General features: G+C 39.5%; 1 protein-coding gene across 8 annotated transcripts in view; it reads left to right on the top strand.

Moving 5' to 3' along the window:
• LOC145534880 (large ribosomal subunit protein uL30-like) overlaps positions 1-19,687 on the top strand; it is a 51,364-nt gene that overhangs the window by 20,188 nt on the left and 11,489 nt on the right. For 3 of the 8 annotated variants that reach the window (XM_081563193.1, XM_081563190.1, XM_081563188.1), the window contains exon 3: positions 7,431-7,532. The exons of the other annotated variants lie outside the window; for them this stretch is intronic. The gene's annotated coding sequence lies outside the window, so the exon portion shown is untranslated. The remainder of the gene's footprint in view (positions 1-7,430; positions 7,533-19,687) is intronic. 8 annotated transcript variants of the gene reach the window in all.

The following is a 19,687-nucleotide window of genomic DNA, read 5'->3' as shown; positions in this document are numbered from 1 at the left end:
TAGAAAATGGCCAAAGTCTTTCCTGTGAGTCATGTATTGCCAGAAGCCTCACTTTTCCTGGAATTCATCTTTTTAATTCAATTTTAAAACTTCTGCCCCAATTTTCACTAACATAACTGTGCCCCTCTTCCTAAGGCATGCTTCAAAAAACTTTCTAGAGGACATTTTCCTTCAAGAAAATTATTTTGATTTCATGGAGGGGGAGTACAAAGGGGTTCTTAATGTTTTTCTCTCATGTATTTGACATGCTCTGACAATTTTCTGGCTTTTGAGAATAGCTCTTTTTTATAGGGCAGTAAATAATGAAAGGTTCAACTGGGATACCCAATTAAGCAAATATTTTGGCTTGGTCCACTGAAGATAATGTAAAAACTTGCTTATTTTTCTTCTGTTTTAACTCCTTTTCACCAGTTATTTGACAAGTGGTATTATTAATCTGATGATTTTTTTAAAATACTGGGATGATAACACTGAATTTTAGAAACCATTAAGCTTTTAAAAAATGTAGTACATGATTGGATTTTCTTACACCCTCTAGTTTTAGTCCCATATATCTGTATTTCATGGCTTTGTTTCTTGCTGCATTTGTCATGAGTTAAATACACAGTCAGCTTTGTATGGAATTAATATACAAGATGCTGCTTCTAACACTTGATCACAATTCATTTTTACACTAGTATATTCATTTAAATGAATTAATTGGGTCATTATTTATATATATATTTGATTCCAAATTTTATTGAGAATAACATAATCAAAGATTTGGCCCTAATAATTTTGGTATCTCCATAACTTATGAGAAGAGATAGACCATTTTTTCTGTCTTCATGTTGCACCCTAAAGATTTCTTCATTTATTACTGCATAGAAAAATCAATGTGGTAATGTTGTTGTTGTTTAGTTGCTAAGTCAAGCCTAACTCTTTTATGACACCATGGACTGCCCACTAGACTCCTTGGTCCATGGGATTTCCCAGGCAAGAATACTGGAGTGGGTTGCCATTTCCTTCTCCAAGGAATCTTCCTTACCCAGGGATCAAACCTGTGTCTCCTAAGAGTTTAGCAAATAAACAAGGAAAGTTGAATTGAACAGCCCAGAGACAATTGCATTTTATCATGTGGCAAAAGATATATATTGTTAGAGGGAGGGTAATATACAAGCATTAACCCAGTCCAGGACAGAAGCCAATACTCCTTTAAGAAAATGATGCTTTTCCTTCACCTGACCTCACTCAGCCTTACTGATTACTCCAGCTTTTACACTTCCCCTTGTCTCTGTAGTCATAAGGCATTTATGCAGTGTTCTTTAGCCTATATGAATTGGTCTTTATTTTTCTCTCAAATAAACTCTTTAAGAACAATACCATTTAAAAATATCTTCTTCTGTCCCTTACAGTCAAGCTCAACTCCATGTAGGCAAAGGAAATAGACAGATAACCTAATAATCAGTGTGTTGTGGCAATGAATCAGGCTACAGAGACCATCAACTTTGTCATATGTGGACCCTTTAGTTATTGGATTGTGGGAATATCTAGGAGGTGCTTGCACTGGGGCCAGAGTAGTCAAGAATAGTCACAAGTCAGATTGGGATTATTTCAGTATCTTAGGTGGACTTTTAACCCTAATATGAAAAAGGATTATTGTTGCTAGAACTCAGATATCTCAAACTTCTGTGGACTGTGACTAAAGTCATGTCTTCTTTTGACATTCAAATCATGACAATTCTCATAGATTATGACAATTCTCCATGTTGCAAGCCTGTGAAAGTTTAGAGTCTTACCATGTTCTTCTCCTCAAATGTCTTTGGACGTGTTCAGAATGACAGGCTTAGTTCCATGGATCCCATTATGTTGTGGTAGTCCACTGCAGCTACTATTGGCCTCGAACTGCTGTACTGTTCTTCTATAGTCATTTCTACTACCAGGAAGCCACTTCTTTTTAGACAGCTGCTGTTTCCTTTGCACTTTTAACTTAAAGTGTAAGCCAGGCCTTGCCCATAATGCCACACAGTAATGGATGAAGATAGCTTCTAGTGTTTATAAGACTTACAAAAAGCTAAAGGAAACATGCAAAACTAAAATCTGGAAAGTGATATGGTTCTTCTCAAAGTCCATTAGCCATGGACCACCTCAGTGGAATCTCCAATGAGAACCTTCTCCTTATCTCTGGTTTACTGTAGGGACTAACATTCAGTAGGTAGTTTTTGAACAAGGTTCTTCTCAAAACTTTGGACTGAATTCTCTAAAGCCAAAGAAAGCCATGTCCTTTTTAATTCCCCTCCAGAGGTGGTATGTCTGCCTACTTCAATGCCCTTTCCCCACCTAACTGTAAGATCATTTCTAGCTTCTAAGTTTTCAAAGTTGTTGTTCAGTTGCTAAGTCATATCTGACTTGTTGTGACCCCATGAACTGCAGCATGTGAGGCTTCCCTGTCCTTCACTATCTCCTGGAGTTTGCTCAAACTCATATCCATTGAGTCAGTGATGCCATCTAACCATCTCATCCTCTGTTGCCACCTTCTCTTCTTGCCCTTAATCTTTCTCCAAATCAGGGTCTTTTCCAAGGGTCAGCTCTTCACATTAGGTAGCCACAACACTGGAGTTTCAACTCCAGTATCAGTCCTTCCAAAATTCTGGATCACCCCATAAGAAAAATGCTAGAAGTTCACTTCAAGGTTAACTTGGGCCCAGTCCTGTTAATCCCTTTTAAAACATTTTCTCCACCCTGAAAGGGAGAAAAATGATAACTGAACACACCCTCTGCCTTATTATATGTGCGTAAGTGCTCAGTCCCTTCAGTTGTGTCCAGCTCTGTGAGCCCTGTGGACTCTAGCCTGCCAGGATCCTCTGTCCATGGGATAGCCAAGGCAAGAATACAAGATTGGGTTGTCATGCCCTCCTCCAGGGAATCTTCCCCACCCAGGGATCGATCCTATGGTGTTTTCTGCATCTTCAGCATCACAGGCAAATTCTTTACCACTGAGCCACCTGGGAAACCCGCTCTGCCTTATTATGGTTTTTCCAAATTTCCTATTAGGAAATATTAAGCAAGAGCACATATGGTGCCCATCTCAAGAGAGAAAATGGATTTTGATGAAAAGGAGTTTAAACCCTGGTCTGAGAGGACAATATAATAATCAAATGTTATGATTTACATAATTTTGCAAACTTATGCTCATTCACAGCACCCTAATAAACAGAAGAACATGATATCTGAGTCTGAAGTATATGTTTTTTAATTCCTTAATGACCTCCCTTCTTCTCTAAAATGATAGGAAAAACGTCATCATAGATGGATATAAATAAGGCTGTCTATCACATTGACCCCTCCTATAAGAAATATCAGTTAAATATAACTGGCTTTCTTGGCTTTTAAACCAATCCTCCAGCAAAATCTAGAGATCTACTCTTTACCTAATCTTTTGTGACACTGATAAATTTGACATTACCTAAAAATCTAGAATTGCACAGAAAATTGTCAATAGATCTTTTCCTTCCTGAGTACATGTAACAGGAAGCTGTTGTGTTTATGATATACCATGAAAATGTTAAAAAAAAAAAAAGAAAATGTTAAAAAACCATAGAGGAGGTATAAGCATGATAGGGGTTAGAGGGCAGTTATGAACAGGTAATACTGGGATATGTCTCTGTAGGCAGTGTGACAGCTTGTGTTGTTTTAATGACCAAAATGTATTTTATCACATATATTATGATAATATTTACAGATATTAATAGATGTTCCTACCTTGAATTTCTTGAATTCCTTCACCTTCTCTTGGGCAGTAGGGACAACTTTCTGTAGGCACTGTCTTTGCTGTTGTTCAGTTAAGCAATCATGTCCAACCCTGAGACCCCATGGACTGCAGCACACCAGGTTTTCCTGTCCTTCACTATCTCCCAGAGTTTGCTCAAATTCATGTCCATTGAGTCAGTGATGCCATGCAACCATCTCATCCTCTGTTTTTCTCCTCTCCACCTGCCTTCAAACTTTATCAGCATCAGGGTCTTTTCTAATGAGTCAGTTATTTCCATCAGGTGGCCAAAGTATTGGGGCTTCAGCTTCACATCTGTCCTTCCAATGAATATTCAGGATTGATTTCCTTTAGGATTGACTAGTTTGGTCTCCTTGCAGTCCAAGGGACTTTCAAGAGGTTTCTTCAACACCACAGTTTGAAAGTATCAGTTCTTCAGTGCTCAGCCTTCTTTATAGTCCAACTCTCATATCCATACATGACTACTGGAAAAATTATAGCTTTGAATATACAGACCTTAGTCAGCAAAGTAATGTCTCTACTTTTTAACATGCTGTCTAGGTTTGTCATAGATTTTCTTCCAAGGAGTAATTGTCTTTTAATTTTATGGTTGCAGTCACCATCCCCAGTGACTTTGGAGCCCAGAAAATAGTCTGTCACTGTTTCCATTGTTTCCCCATCTATTTGCCATGAATTGATGGGACTGGATCCCATGACCTTAGCTTTTTTAATGTTGAGTTTTAAGCCAGCTTTTTCACCTTCATCAGGAGCTTCTGTAGTTCCTCTTCACTTTCTGCCATTAGAGTGGTGTCATCTGCATATCGAAGGTTACTGATACTTTTCCTGGCAATCTTGATTCCAGCTTGTGATTCATCCAGCCTGGCATTTCTCATGATTTACTCTGCATATAGTTGAATAAGCAGGGTGACAATATACAGCCTTGATGTACTCTTTCCTAATTTGGAACCAGTCTTTTGTTTCCAGTTCTAAGTGTTCCGGTTCTAACTGTTGCTACTTGACCTGCATACAGGTTACTCAAGGGGCAGGTGAGGTGGTATGGTATTCCCATATCTTTCAGAAATTTTTAGAGTTTGTTGTGATCCCCACAGTCAAAGGCTTTAGCATACTTAATGAAGCAGAAATAGATGTTTTACTGAAATTCCCTTGCTTTTTCTATGACCCAGCAGATGTTGGCAATTTGATCTCTGGTTTCTCTGCCTTTTATATATTCAGTTTGTATATCTGGAAGTTCTCAGTTCATATACTGTTGAAGCTTAGCTTGGAGGGTTTTGAGCATTACCTTGCTAGCATGTGAGATGAGTGCCATTTAGTGGTAGTTTGAATATTCTTTGGCTTTCCCCTTCTTGGGGATTAGAATGAAAATTGACCTTTTCCAGAAGAAAAGGGGAAACAGAAAGATAGAAAAGATAGAAAAAGGCAAAGGAGAAGAGGAAAGATCTAATGCAGAATTTCAAAGAAGAGCAAGGAGAGATAAAAAGCCTTCCTAAGTGATCAATGCAAACAAAGAGAGGAAAACAATAGAATGGGAAAGACTAGAGATCTTTTCAACAAAATTAGAACTACCAAAGAAATAGTTCACGCAAAGATGGACACAATAAAGGACAGAAATGGTATGGACCTAAAGGAAGCAGAAGACATTAAGAAGAGGTGGCAAGCATACACAGAAGAACTATACAATGGAGATTTTAATGACCCAGGTAACCATGATGATATGATCACTCACCTAGAGCCAGACATCCCGGAGTGTAAAATCAAGTGGGCCTTAGGAAGCATCACTACAAACAAAGGTACTGGAAGTGATGGAATTCCAGTTGAGCTATTTCAAATCCTAAAAGATGCAGATGGCACTCAATATGACAGCAAATTTGGAAAACTCAGCAGTGACCACAGGTCTGTTTTCATTCCAATCCCAAAGAAAGGAAATGACAAAGAATGTTTTAATTGTCTTTGGGGAAATGACAAATATGGTGGGAATAAGGAATCACTGGCCAGCTTTGACTTTGTAGAACCTACAACAAAAACAACAATCTGTATCTCAAAACTTTCATCTGTAAGAGGCAAAATGTTTTATATTAAAACATAAATATGTGGGCTTCAAAGAATGACATCTTCACTTCAGTTCAGTTTGGTCACTCAGTCATGTCTGATTCTTTGCAACCCCATGGACTCCAGCACACCAGCTTCCCTGTCTATCACCAACTACCGGAGCTTTCTCAAATTCACGCCCATTGAATAAGTGATGCCATCCAACCATCTTGTCCTCTGTCATCCCCTTCTCCTCCTGCCTTTAAACTTTCCCAGCTTCAGGGTCTTTCCCAATGAGTCAGTTCTTCTTATCAGGTGGCCAAAGTATTGGAGTTTCAGCTTCAGTATCAGTCCTTCCAATGAATATTCAGGACTGATTTCCTTTAGGATGGACTGGTTGGATCTCCCTGCAGTCCAAGGAACTCTCAAGCGTCTTCTCCAACACCATAGTTCAAAAGCATCAATTCTTTCGTGCTCATCTTTCTTTATAGTCCAACTCTCACAGTCATACATGTTACTGGAAAAACCATAGCTTTGACTAGACGGACTTTTGTTGGCAAAGTAATGTCTCTGCTTTTTAACATGCTGTCTAGTTGGTCATAGCTTTTCTTCCAAAGAGCAAGTATCTTTTAATTTCATGGCTGCAGTCATTTTGAAGCCCCCCAAAAGTAAAGGCTCTCACTGTTTCCATTGTTTCCCCACCTATTTGCCATGAAGTGATGGGACCAGATGCCATGATCTCAGTTTTCTGAATGCTGAGTTTTAAGCCAACTTTTTCACTCTCCTCTTTCACTTTCATCAAGATGTTCTTTAGTTCCTCTTCACTTTCTTCCATAAGGGTGGTGTTTTCTGCATATCTGAGGTTATTGATATTACTCCCAGCAATTTTGATTCTAGCTTGTGCTTCATCCAGCCCAGCATTGCTATGATGTACTCTGCATATGAGTTAAATAAACAGGGTGACAATATACAGCCTCAACATACTCCTTTCCCCATTTGGAACCGGTCTGTTGTTCCACATCCAGTTCTAACTGTTGATTCTTTACCTGCTTACAGATTTCTCAGGAGGCAGGTACTGTGGTTGGTATTCCCATCTCTTTAAGAATTTTCCACAGCTTGTTGTGATACACACAATCAAAGGCTTTGGCGTAGTCAATAAAGCATAAGTAGATGGTTTTCTGGAACTCTCTTCCTTTTTCTATGATCCACCAGATGTTGGCAACATGATCTCTTGTTCCTTTACCTTTATAAAATCCAGCTTGAACATCTGGAATTTCATGGTTCACGTACTGTTGAAGCCTGGCTTGTAGAAGTTTGAACATTACTTTGCTAGCATGTGAAATGAGTGCAATTGTGCAGTAGTTTGAACATTCTTTGTCATTGCCTTTCTTTGGAATTGGAATGAAAAACCTGGTCCACTGGAGAAGGGAATGGCAAACCACTTCAGTATTTTTTCCTTGAGAACCCCATGAACAATATGAAAAGGCAAAAAAATAGGACACTGAAAGATGAACTCCCCAGGTTGGTAGGTGCCCAATATGCTACTGGAGATCAGTGGAGAAATAACTCCAGAAAGAATGAACCACATCTTGGAGGACTAAATACATAATTTTTGTTTATTTGTTTTAACTAACAGCTAAGAGAAAGAAGACAACGAGAACCTGGAACCTTATATTGGTCCTTATAATTTCTGCCAAACAGTGACATAAAAATACTTCCTCACATCCTATTGGCCAAAGTGAGTCATATGATCTTGTAAAAAGAGAATAGTTTTACATAATTATGCAAATTATAATGTTTGATCTTTATAGTCTGCAATAAGCTTGACTTTTAGATTCAACGCAATCCCAATCAAAATTTCAGAAAGTTATGTTGGAGATTTTGGCAAACTGATTTTAAAGTTTATATGGAGAGGCAAAAGACTCAGAATAGTTGAGATGATATTGAAATAGAACAAAATAGACAGACTGACACTTCTCAGCTTCACCACTTACTATACTCTGCACTCTTCAAAAAACTAAGATCATGGCATCTGGTCCCATCACTTTATGGCAAATAGATGGGGATAAAATGGAAACAGTGACAGACTTTATTTTCTTGGGCTCCAAAATCACTCTGGACAGTGACTGCAGGCATGAAATAAAAAAAATGCTTGTTCCTTGGAAGAAAAGCTATGACAAACCTAGACAATGTATTAAAAAGCAGAGACACTAGTCAAAGCTATGGTTTTCCCAGTATTCATGTACAGACCTGGGAGTTGTATCATAAAGGAGGCTGAGCACCGAAGAATGTATGCTTTCAAAGTGTGGTGAGAAGAAGACTCTTGAGAGTCCCTTGGACAGCAAGGAGATCAAACCAGTCAATCCTAAAGGAAATCAACCCTAAATATTCATTGGAAGGACTGACGCTGAAGCTGAAGCACCAATACTTTGGCCACCTGATGTGAAGAGCCGACTCATTGGAAAAGACCCTGATGTTGGGAAAGATTGGAGGCAGGAGGACGAGGGGAGGACTGAGGATGAGATGGTTGGATGGCATTACCGACTCAGTGGACATGAGTTTGAGCAGACTCTGGGAGATAGTGAAGAAAAGTGAAGCCTCGTGTGCTGCAGTGCATGGGGTCACCAACAGTCAGACATGACTGAGCGACTGAACAACATTAATCAATATAGTATTGCATTGGCAAAAAGAGTAGACAAATCAATGGAACAAAATAGAGTACTCAGAAACAGGCCCAGTTACAGTCAGTGGGAGTCAGTGGGCTTCCCTGGTGGCTCAGTTGGTAAAAAATCTGCCTGCAATGCAGGAGACCTAAGTTCAATCCCTGAGTTGGGAAGATCCTATGGAGGAGGGTATGGCAACCTCCTCCTGTATCCTTGCCTGGAGTATCTCCATGGACAGAGGTCTACAGACCATGGGGTTGCAAAGAGTCAGACACAAACAAGCAACTTTCACTCATAGTCAGTGGAAATTTGACAAAGCAAAGGCAACACTGTAGAGAAAATATAGTCTCTTCAACAAATAGTACTGAGAAAGTGAGACATACACATACAAAACAAGGAATGTAGACACATACTCTACACTCTTCAAAAATATTAACTCAGAATGGATTATAGACCTAATACAACAAAAAATTAAAAATTCATAGAGTATAACGTATGAGATTATCTAGATGAACTTGGATGTAGCAATGACTTTTTAGATATGACACCAAAGGCATGAGCCATGAAAGAAATAATTGATAAGCTGGAATTCAATGAAATTTAAAATTTCTATTCTGCCAAAGACACTGTCAAGAGAATAAAAAGACAGGCCACATTTTGGGAGAAAACATTTGCAAAAGGTATATTTGTTAGAGGACTATTATCCAAAATATAAAAGAATTCTTAAAACTCAAAAACAAAAAAATTGACCACCAGATTTAAAAATTGAACCAAAAACTTTAATAAAAATCTCACCAGAAAAGATATAGAGATTGTATATAAGCATATGAAAAGATGTTCCACATCTTTTGTCAGCAGGGAAATGGAAATTAAAACAATGAGAAACTACTACATAAGTATTAGAATGGCCACAACAGCTGGCAACATCAAACGCTGGGGACAAAATGAAGAGGAAGAAACTCTAATGCATCACCGCAAAATGGTGCAGACACATTAGAAGGCAGTTTGGCTGTTTCTTACAAAACTATACATACTCTTACCATATGATCCAGCAATTGCTCTTCCGATATTTGCTCAAATGAATTAAAAACTTATGTCTACACATTAATCTGTACACAGGTGTTTATAGTAGTTTTGTTAATGATTGCCAAAACTTGGAAGCAATCACAATGTCTTTGAGTAGGAGAATGGATAACCCATACAATGGGATATTATTTAGAACTAATAAGAAATGAGCTAATCTATGAAAAGGCATGCAAGAAATTTAAATACATTTTACTAAGTAAAAGAAGCCAGTCTAAAAAGGCTACATTTTTCATAATTCTGACTATATGACATTGTGGAAAAGGCAAAATGATGAAGACGGTAAATAGATCAGTGGTTGCCAGGAACTGAGGGGAAGAAAGGATGACTAGGCAGAGTGCAAAAAAATTTTAGAGAAGTGAAAATACTCTGTGATACCAATAATGGATCCATGTCATTGTAAGTTTGTCAGAACCCATTGAACATGTAACACCAAGAGTGAACCTGAATGTTTAACTGTGCACTTTATATGATAGTGCTGTGTTAATGTAAGTTCATTAATTGTAACAAATGCACTACTCTGATGGGGGATGTTGATAATTGGTGAGGTTGTGCATGTGTGGGAAAAGAGGCAATACGGGAAATCTTTATTTTCTGCTCATTGTTGCTGTGAACCTAAAATTGCTCTGAAAAATAAATTCTAAATTGTTAAAAATTACATTTAAATTATCCTCCACAGAGAACAGAAATAGCATGTCCTCATTGATTGATTGCTTGATCCCCTTCGCACTCAACACAATGTAACTCAGACACAATGCTTTCTGTATACATGTATTATAAATCTGACTGGTCCTGGGATTCCTGTTGAAGCCACAACCTGTGAGATTCTTCCACAGAGAAATTTCTGGCTGGAACCCACTTTCAGTCAGCTCTTTTTCCCTCTATTTTAGTCAAGAAGGAAACAATCTGACAAAAAAAAAAAAGAGAGAGAAACGATCATAAAGTCAAATGACAGGCAAGGAAAGAAAGAATCAGGTCAGTAGTGATGGATGAAATGTCCTACTTTTGATTTTTACATCAAGTAAACCCTTAAAATTGATTTTCAGTATTTCTCCCAATATTCCCAGCCACTGCTATTTCCTGTGACAGGCTGGATATCCTGTCTTATTCCATCTCACTCCCTCTTTTCCCACCCTCCTTTCCTATGCATTAATAGATAACGCTGGCTGTCCTTTAAATACGTCTAAGTGTTCTTTAATGCAATGTAAAAAGTAACCTATTTGCATATTAATCCAGAAACTACAGAAGATGTCAAAATGTCTAAGATGGCTATGTTAGCACTGAATGCAACACAGGCATTTGAATATTTGACCGTGGTAAAATGTGATATTTCACAGAAAGAGAAAGCTATTTTTACCTTAGTGTTTAGAGACAGCTTTTTAGAATTGTTGCTGTATCCCAGGACTTTCCACATGTGTCCTGGAATCCTGTCAGATTAGAAATCCACCAACTGGAAATATTTCAGGAAGTCAGTCAGCTATTCCCTGGGGCCTTCCTAATGACCAGTCCCTGTATGAACTGGTTAACTCAGTTAGATGCAATGTATGTGGCTTATTCAGCGAGGGTAATTAGACCAATAAGGAATTCATGATCTGAACCACAGTCAGCTCCCAGTCTTGTTTTTGTTGACTGTATAAGAGCTTCTCCATCTTTGGCTGCAAAGAATATAATCAATCTGATTTCAGTGTTGACCATCTGGTGATGTCCATGTGTAGAGTCTTCTCTTGTGTTGTTGGAAGTAGGTGTTTGCTATGACCAGTGCGTTCTCTTGGCAAAACTCTATTAGACTTTGCCCTGCTTCATTCTGTGCTCCAAGGCCAAATTTGCCTGTTACTCCAGGTGTTTCTTGACTTCCTACTTTTGCATTCCAGTCCCCTATAATGAAAAGGACATCTTTTTGGGGTGTTAGTTCTAAAAGGTCTTGTAGGTCTTCATAAAACCATTCATCTTCAGCTTCTTCAGCATTATTGGTTGGGGCATAGACTTGAATTACTGTGATATTGAATGGTTTGCCTTGGAAATGAACAGAGATCATTCTGTCACTTTTGAGATTGCATCCAAGTACTGCATTTCGGACTCTTTTGTTGACTATGATGGCTACTCCATTTCTTCTAAGGGATTCTTGCCCACAGTAGTAGATATAATAGTCATCTGAGTTAAATTCACCCATTCCAGTCCATTTTAGTTTGCTGATTCCTAAAATGTTGATGTTCATTCTTGCCATCTCCTGTTTGACCACTTCCAATCTGCCTTAATTTATGGACCTAACATTCCCAGTTCCTATGCAATATTGCTTTTTACAGCATCAGACCTTGCTTCTATCACCAGTCACATCCACAGCTGGGTGTTGTTTTTTCTTTGGCTCCATTTCGTCATTCTTTCTGGAGTTATTTCTCCACTGATCACCAGCAGCCTATTGGGCACCTACTCATCTGGGGAGTTCATCTGTCAGTGTCCTATCTTTTTGCCTTTTCATACTGTTCATGGGGCTCTCAAGGCAAGAATACTGAAGTGGTTTGCCATTCCCTTCTCCAGTGAGGTAATTCTCACTGGACCCTGAGGACCCTGAGCTCACTTCCTCCCATGAGCACACCAAAGTCACAGCTATTATGGAACTGTCTATAAGAAAAGCCTGGGGGTACTCTTTCTGCCCTCTTCTGATGCCTATGTCAGAAGCTTTCTCTGTCTCTTTTATACTTTAATAAAACTTTATTACACAAAAGTTCTGAGCGATCAAGCCTCGTCCCTGGCCCTGGATTGGATTCTTCTCCTCCAGAGGCCAAGAATCCCGGCGTCTTTTCGTGATTCAGCAAACAACCTTTCATCTTGGGGGCTCGTCCGGGATTCTTCAGGACAAGGTAAGGATGCTTGGAGCTCTAGTTCTCCTAGCGAACACGTTTTCTGCTGTACTTTACTAACTCTACGGTGTGCTTGTGTGAATGAATGAAACGCCCTGTGCGAAGCAGTGAGGAACCCTGCTCTGCGGTTCTGCGGTGATCTCATACGGCTTATGGCAGAAACCTGTCGGGAGTTTATACCGATCTGCCAATGCCAAGAGGTACCCAGTGTCTCCTTTGGACCGACCAAAAATGGGCAAAGCATGTGGACCGAGCTCTCCTTTCTCGGTCAAACTTTTCAGTCTCTTTGACCATTTCATAACTCCTTGGAAATTAGAAACCTAATCTAATTAGAAATTAGAAACCTAATCTATCGGATCATAGACTTTCAAGGGACTTGTGATCTATGCTGTTACTGTGTACTGTGACTTAGGTGCCAAGCTTGGATTGGTAGTCAGGAAGCGCCTAGCCTCGTTAGGAATCGAAAGTTCGGAAGTTAGATGGAGCTCTAGCTACAAGAACATCTCTGAGGTTAGAGGATATTCGGATTGGAACTGCAATGGTTATTTCCTTTGGTAGCGCTGGCTCTTAGTGGACCAGAGCTTATACTTATAAGCTCTTATACTGGTGTGGTGACACGTGGAAGGAATATCTCAGTTTTATGTTTGTATCAGTCTTATTGTGGTCAGGAATATACTCAGGGTCATGCACAGGCACTCAGGTGACAAATGTTTCCCCCAGAGGTCTTAGCCTGGGAGGCATTCTGGAAGGTTACTCTGATTGCACCCCGAGTGGCATCAGAGGCAAGCAAGGTTTTAACGGTGAAGAGCTGAATGTCAGTTAAGGATGCCATCAGGTCTACCCCTGGTGCATCCCCACCCCGTCTTGGTGGTAGAACTGAGTACGGATAGGGATGCCATCAGGTCTACCCCTGGTGCATCCCCACCCCTCCTCGGTGGTAGAACCGGGAGGGACGAGTATGTCGCCTACATTGGTAAGGGACAGACTAAGTCAGACCAGGAAGGAAAAGCTTTGGTGTAAAGTCTGTCTACACCTCCATCTAGAGCAGGGAGGGACGCCTCCGGTAGAAAGAGGGCGCTGGTCGCTTTTTTTTTTCTCTCTTACAGATGGGAGCTAACAATCAGCCTCACTCCTTTGAACTGTATCCTGAAAAACTGAGATAGATTTGATCCCCAGGGCTTAAAGAAGACACACCTGGTCTTCCTATGTGATACTGCATAGCTGCGGTACCCACTGGAGGACGGCAAAGGGTGGCCGGTTGGAGGGTCTCTTAAGTATAATACTGTTTTACAGTTAGACCGGTTCTGTAGAAAACAAGGGAAATGGGTAGAAGTAGCATATGTGCTGCCCTTTTTCTCTCTGCGAAATATGCCAGACTTGTGTCCTAAGGGTATAGATTTGGGTGTGACTCCTTCAGCTCCCTCCTGTCCTCCTACTTTGCCCCCATTCCCGGGGCTCCAAACTGAACAAACTGAAAGCCAGAGAAACCTCCCAAGAAGGGCTGCCTTGGTCTCAGTGGAAACCCAAACTGAGATTCAAACTGCTCATGTAGAGGTCCAAACAACTCCTGTTTCAGTACGACCTCAGACTACTCTGGTTTCAGTAGAAACTCAGACCATCGAAGTAAGAGATGAGAAGGAGGACAGGAGACAAGGAAATAAAGTGAAGCAGGTTTCTCCACTCTATCCCTGGGATCATATGTGCAGAGCAGCCAGAGAGACTGAGGAACAGCCGCACAAGGTGTTACTTCTTCATGAAGCACCCACCGGGAGAAATAATCAGTCTATGAGAGTTAATAAGCCTTTTTCTTATCAAGAAATACAAAGAATTAAGGAGGATCTTGGAGACTATTTAGAGGACGCAGAAAAATATATTAGAGCTTTTAAAGGTGTTACTCTGCTTTATGACCTTACTTGGAAGGATGTGATGTATATCTTGGGACAAACGCTGACTCCCGACTCAAAGAGTTGAGTTTTGAGGAAAGCGGCTGCTTATGGAGATGAATGGCTTGGTAATGAATCAGTAGGGAAGAGGGAGTACGAGATAGCCACCCTCCCCACTGGGAATCAGGAGGTCCCAACTACAGAACCAGATTGGGACTACAACACAGCTAAAGGAAGATGGGATCAGAGTCATTTTGTCAGATGCATTCTTGAAGGATTCAGGCAGGCACGTGCTAAGCCTTTAAACTATGGCAAATTGGCAAGCATAGAACAGGAGGAGAAGGAAGCTCCTGCTAAATTCCTAGATAGACTGAGAAAAGCCCTTCGCAGATTCACTGAGATTGATCCTCAAGACAATGTCTTCCTGTCCTGGGCTCACTCCTACACTGACTTTGATAATCGGTCTAACTGCTGGGTCTGTGGAGCACTCCCCTCTTCATCAGTGAAAGGCTTCCCGCGGTAGACGTCTCCACTCCGAGGAAAAGACTTTCTCCAAGCCTACAAATACCTTCAACAACAATCGCCTGTGATGCCTCTTCTTAAACTGATGACATCTAACAACCTTAAGATGGACTGATGTAACTATGGACATAATGTGACTTTTCATTTTGATTTTAACTTGGTTAAGTGACTATTTTGCCTTACGTCTGTAACTGTATAATGGGGTTTTCTAACCATCTAAAATCTTTTAAGTTATAAATGGTTGTCCGAGCTCCTATGAGTGCCACAGCCTCCTCTAACTATTACTTGGGGCCCCTGGATCAGAGACCCTCAATATGAGGGTTAGGAGAATATGTTGCCTCAACAATTTAGGGACTACACCCTTAAATAGCAGGAAGTAGTTATGGAATGAAAATGATGCCCCTTTCCCTTGGCAACATAATTCTCCTAAAAGAAAAGGGGGGAATGAGAGAGTCCTTTCCTAGGCAGGTTGATAAGAAGTCTAGGGGTTCCCAAGGAAAGAGGGGTCTGGAATTCTCAAGGAGGAAGAAAGGACAAACTTTTTTTTCTTTTCTCTCTACATTCCTTAGGATTATATAACAATAATGTATCCTGCCTGAGGACAGTCTCTGGATTAAACTTCCTGGCTAATTCTGTTATCTTAAAATGTAAATTATGGGAGTAGGTCTGTCTTTACAAGGGTTATATAACAATAATATATCCTGCCTGAGGACAGTCTCTGGATTAAACCTGGCTAATCCTATTATCTTAGAGTATATAACCCCACTGCTAACACTAGCAAGTGGGTCCTCTTTCTGCCCCCTTCTGATGCCTATGTCAGAAGCTTTCTCTGTCTCCTTTATACTTTAATAAAACTTTATTACACACACACACACAAAAAGAAAAGACTGAAGACCATAATAAAAGATTTTTCATAGTTAAAGATATGAAGAAGATAGCACAACAAGATGGGTTGGAGGGGCAGAAACACAGTATAGTCAAGTCTGACACTTCTGGGCAGGTGAAACACAAACAAGAGAATAATCACAATTGTAGGAGTGAGAGGCCCATTTCATTAGGTTCCTTTCCCCGGGATCCTAAACCAGGAAGATAAGACCCCAAAACATCTTGCTTTGAAAGCCAGTGGGATTTACATGTGGAAGAGCTGGAAGACTGTGGCAACAGAGATTCTGATCTTAAGAGGTATGCAGAAATTTCACACACTCCAGGTCCTAGTACAGAGGCAATGATCTGAAAAGAGCCTAGGTGAGACCAATTTTCTGATCCTGGAGAGCTTCCTGGAGAAGCAGCAGGTAACTAAGAAACCCCTTAGGGACATAGATGCCATAAAAGCCATTTTGGCAAGCTACTTCTATCATAAGGTCATTGGTGCTGGAAAATTCCCTTTATGAATCTTTCCTATAGCTTACTAATTCTGAAGGCTTTCAAAGCTACCAGAAGACTGGCAACAATCATGGGACCCCCACAACTAACTAATCCAGGACCCATCCCCATGCACCAGCAGGCCAGCATCCACTGCTATGGCAGTCAGCCGGGCGAAGACCTGACTCTTGACTCCACCTACTGGTGTTCGCATAGTAGTCAGCCCCGCCACAACAGAAGGGCCCAATGTAGCTTAGATTGAGAGTGCCCCTAAAGCATATAGTTTAGGTGATGAGTGCTCTGAGCACCATAGGATAATTCCAAAATAAAGGCCACTTCTTCAAGATTAGGAAGAATCACTAATATATCAAATACACATAAATAAACACAGAGAATTAGGTAAAATAAAGAAGCAGAGAAATATATTCCAAATGAGAGAATGAGACAAAACTCCAAAAGAACTATGTGAAGTGGAGATAAGCAATTTGCTCAGTAAGGAGTTCAAAGTAATGATCATAAATATCCTCAACAAATTTGGAAGAAGAATAGATAAAGACAGTGAGAAATTCAGAAAAAAGTAGGGAAATATAAAGAGTAACCAAACAGAGCTGATGAATACAATCACTTCAACTCAAAATAAAAAATGTACTAGAAGGAATTAGCAGTAGATTATATTATACAATGAAATGGATCAGCAGGCTGGAGACCAGAGTATTGGAAATTATCCAAGTTGAACAGAAATAGAAAAGAATTTTTTTTTTTTTTAATGAGGATAGTTTCAGTCCTCTGAGACAGTATCAAGAATACTAACATTCACATAATAGGGGTCAAAGAAGGAGAAGAGAGAGAGCGAGAATAGGGCTGAGAAGTTATTTGAAGAAATAAGAACTAAGAAAGGAAAGGAAAGAAAACAGACATCCATTTCTAAGAAGGAAATAGCCACTCATTTCCAGGAAGCATAGAGTCATAAATAAGATGAACCTAAAGAGGTCCACACCAAGACACATTATAATTAAAATGCCTTTCCCTTCTCCAGGGGATATTCACAACCCAGGGATTGAACCCAGTTCTCCCGCATTGCAGGTAGATTCTTTACCAGCTGAGCCACATGGGAAGCCCAAGAATACTGCAGTGGATAGCCTATTCCTTCTTCCAATCTTCCTGACCCAGGAAGCAAACTGGGGTCTCCTGCATTGCAGATGGATTCTTTACCAACTGAGCTATCAGGGAAGCCCACAATTAAAGTAGCAACGATTAAAGGTAAAGAATCTTAAAAGCTGCAGGGAAAAGCAACTGGTTATATATTAAGGAACTCCCAAATGATTAGGAGTGGACTTTTCCTCAGAAACTTTGCAGACCAGGAGTGTCATGATATATTGATATATTCAAAGTGTTGAAAGTAAAAAGAAAAAAAAAAAAAGAATACTCTATCTGGCAATTTGGCAATTCAGAATGGCAATAAGTACATACCTATTAATAATTATTTGAAATGTAATTATAACTAAATGCGCCAATTAAAAGGTTCAAAGGAGACGAATGGATACAGAAACAAGATCCATATGTATGCTGTCCAAAAGAGACTCACTTTAGATATAAATACACACACAAACTGAAAGTGAGGGGATGGAAAAAAAGTCTTTAATGCAAGAGGAATGAACAAGTGACAAAAAAGGATATTATATAATGATAAACATATTAATTCAGCAAGAATATATGACAATTTTAAATATATATGCACCCAATGGCTTCCCAGGTGGCTAAGTGGTAAAGAATCTGCCTGCCAATGCAGGAGAAGCAGGAGGTATGGATTTGACTCCTGAGTCAGGATGATTCCCTGTAAGAGGAAATAGAAATCCACTCCATTTTTTTAGCATGGAAAATTCCACAGATGCAGGGGCCTGGTGGGCTGCAGTCCATGGTGATGCACCACTCCATTTGCAGCGGAGTCTGACACCACTGAGTGTATGAGCATGCATGCACATGCACCCAATATGGCAACAAATAAATACATAAAGCAACTGTTAAGAAACATAAGAGACAAATTGACAGCGACATAATAAAATAGGGCATTTTAACACCCATGTATATCAGTTGGCAGATCATCCAGACAGAAAATCCATAAGGAGACACTGGCTCTAAATAACACATTAGATCATATGAACTTAATAGACATATAAAGAACATTCCATCCCAAAGCAGTAGAATACACATTCTTTTCAAGTGCATGTGAAACATTTCCTAGGATAGGACACATATTAGGCCACAAACAACACTCAATAGAATAAAGAAGGTAAAATATCAAACATCTTTTCTGACTACAATGGTATAAAACTACAAATCAACTACAAGGAAAAAATAAACTGTCCAAAACACAAACACATGGAGGGTAAACAACATGCTAACCAACCAATAGGTCACCAAAGAAATCAAATAAAAAATACTTATAGAAAAATGAAAATGGAAGCACAATGTTCCAAAAATCTATGGGACATAGCAAAAGCAGTTGTAAGAAGTTTAGAACAGTATAAGCTTACCTCAGGAAACAAAAGAAATCTCAAACCACCTAACCTTAACTTGAAGAAACTAGGAAAAAAAACAAGGAAACTCAAAGTTAGTACAAGGAAAATACAAAAAAAAAGATCAGAGCAGAAATAAACTAAATAAATGCTTAACCAAACAAAAGAGCAGAAAAAAATCAGTGAAACTAAGCTGGTCTTTGATAAGATGAGCAAAATTGGTAAAACTCTAGCCAGATTCATCAAGAAAAAAGAGATGACCCAAACAAATAAAATCAGAAATGAAAGATGAAAAGTTACAAATGGTGTCACAGAAATACAAAGGTCTGCAAACAATTATATGCCAACAAAATGAACAACCTGGACAAGATGGATAAATCCAAGAAATGTATATTCTCCCAAGATTGAATAAGAAATAGGATGTATGAAGATAGATTACCAATAGTGAAATACAATCAGTAATATAATAATAATAATGATAACTCCCAACAAGCAAAAGTCCAGGAAAAGAAGTCTTAATAGATGAATACTACCAAATATTTTTTTAAAAAGTTAACATATCCTTTTCAAGGAATGCTTCTAGCTTCTAAATTCATTACATTAAGGAAGAATTGCCCTGAGGCAAAAACCAGACAATGTCAGCTGCAGTCACCATCTGCAGTGATTTTGGAACCCAAGAAATAGTCTCACACTATTTCTATTTTTCCTGCATCTGTTTGCCATGAAATGATGGGACCTGATGCCATGATCTTAGTTTTTTGAATGTTGAGTTTTAAGCCAGCTGTTCCAATCTCCTCTTTCACGTTCATCAAGAGAGTCTTTAGTTCCTCTTCCATTTCTGTCATTATGGTGGTATTAACTGCATATCTGAGGTTATTGATATTTCTCCCAGCAATCTTGATTCCGGCTTGTGCTTCATCTAGCCTGGCATTTCGCGTGGTGTACTCCTTATAGAATTTAAATTAGCAGGGTGACAGTATGCAGCCTTGATGTACTCCTTTCCCAA

This window comes from Giraffa tippelskirchi, chromosome 14 (genome assembly GCF_054371585.1).
Source record: "Giraffa tippelskirchi isolate mGirTip1 chromosome 14, T2T-mGirTip1v1.2.pri, whole genome shotgun sequence".
Classification (NCBI taxonomy): Eukaryota; Metazoa; Chordata; class Mammalia; order Artiodactyla; family Giraffidae; genus Giraffa; species Giraffa tippelskirchi.
This window is presented reverse-complemented; position numbering and strand designations above follow the sequence as displayed.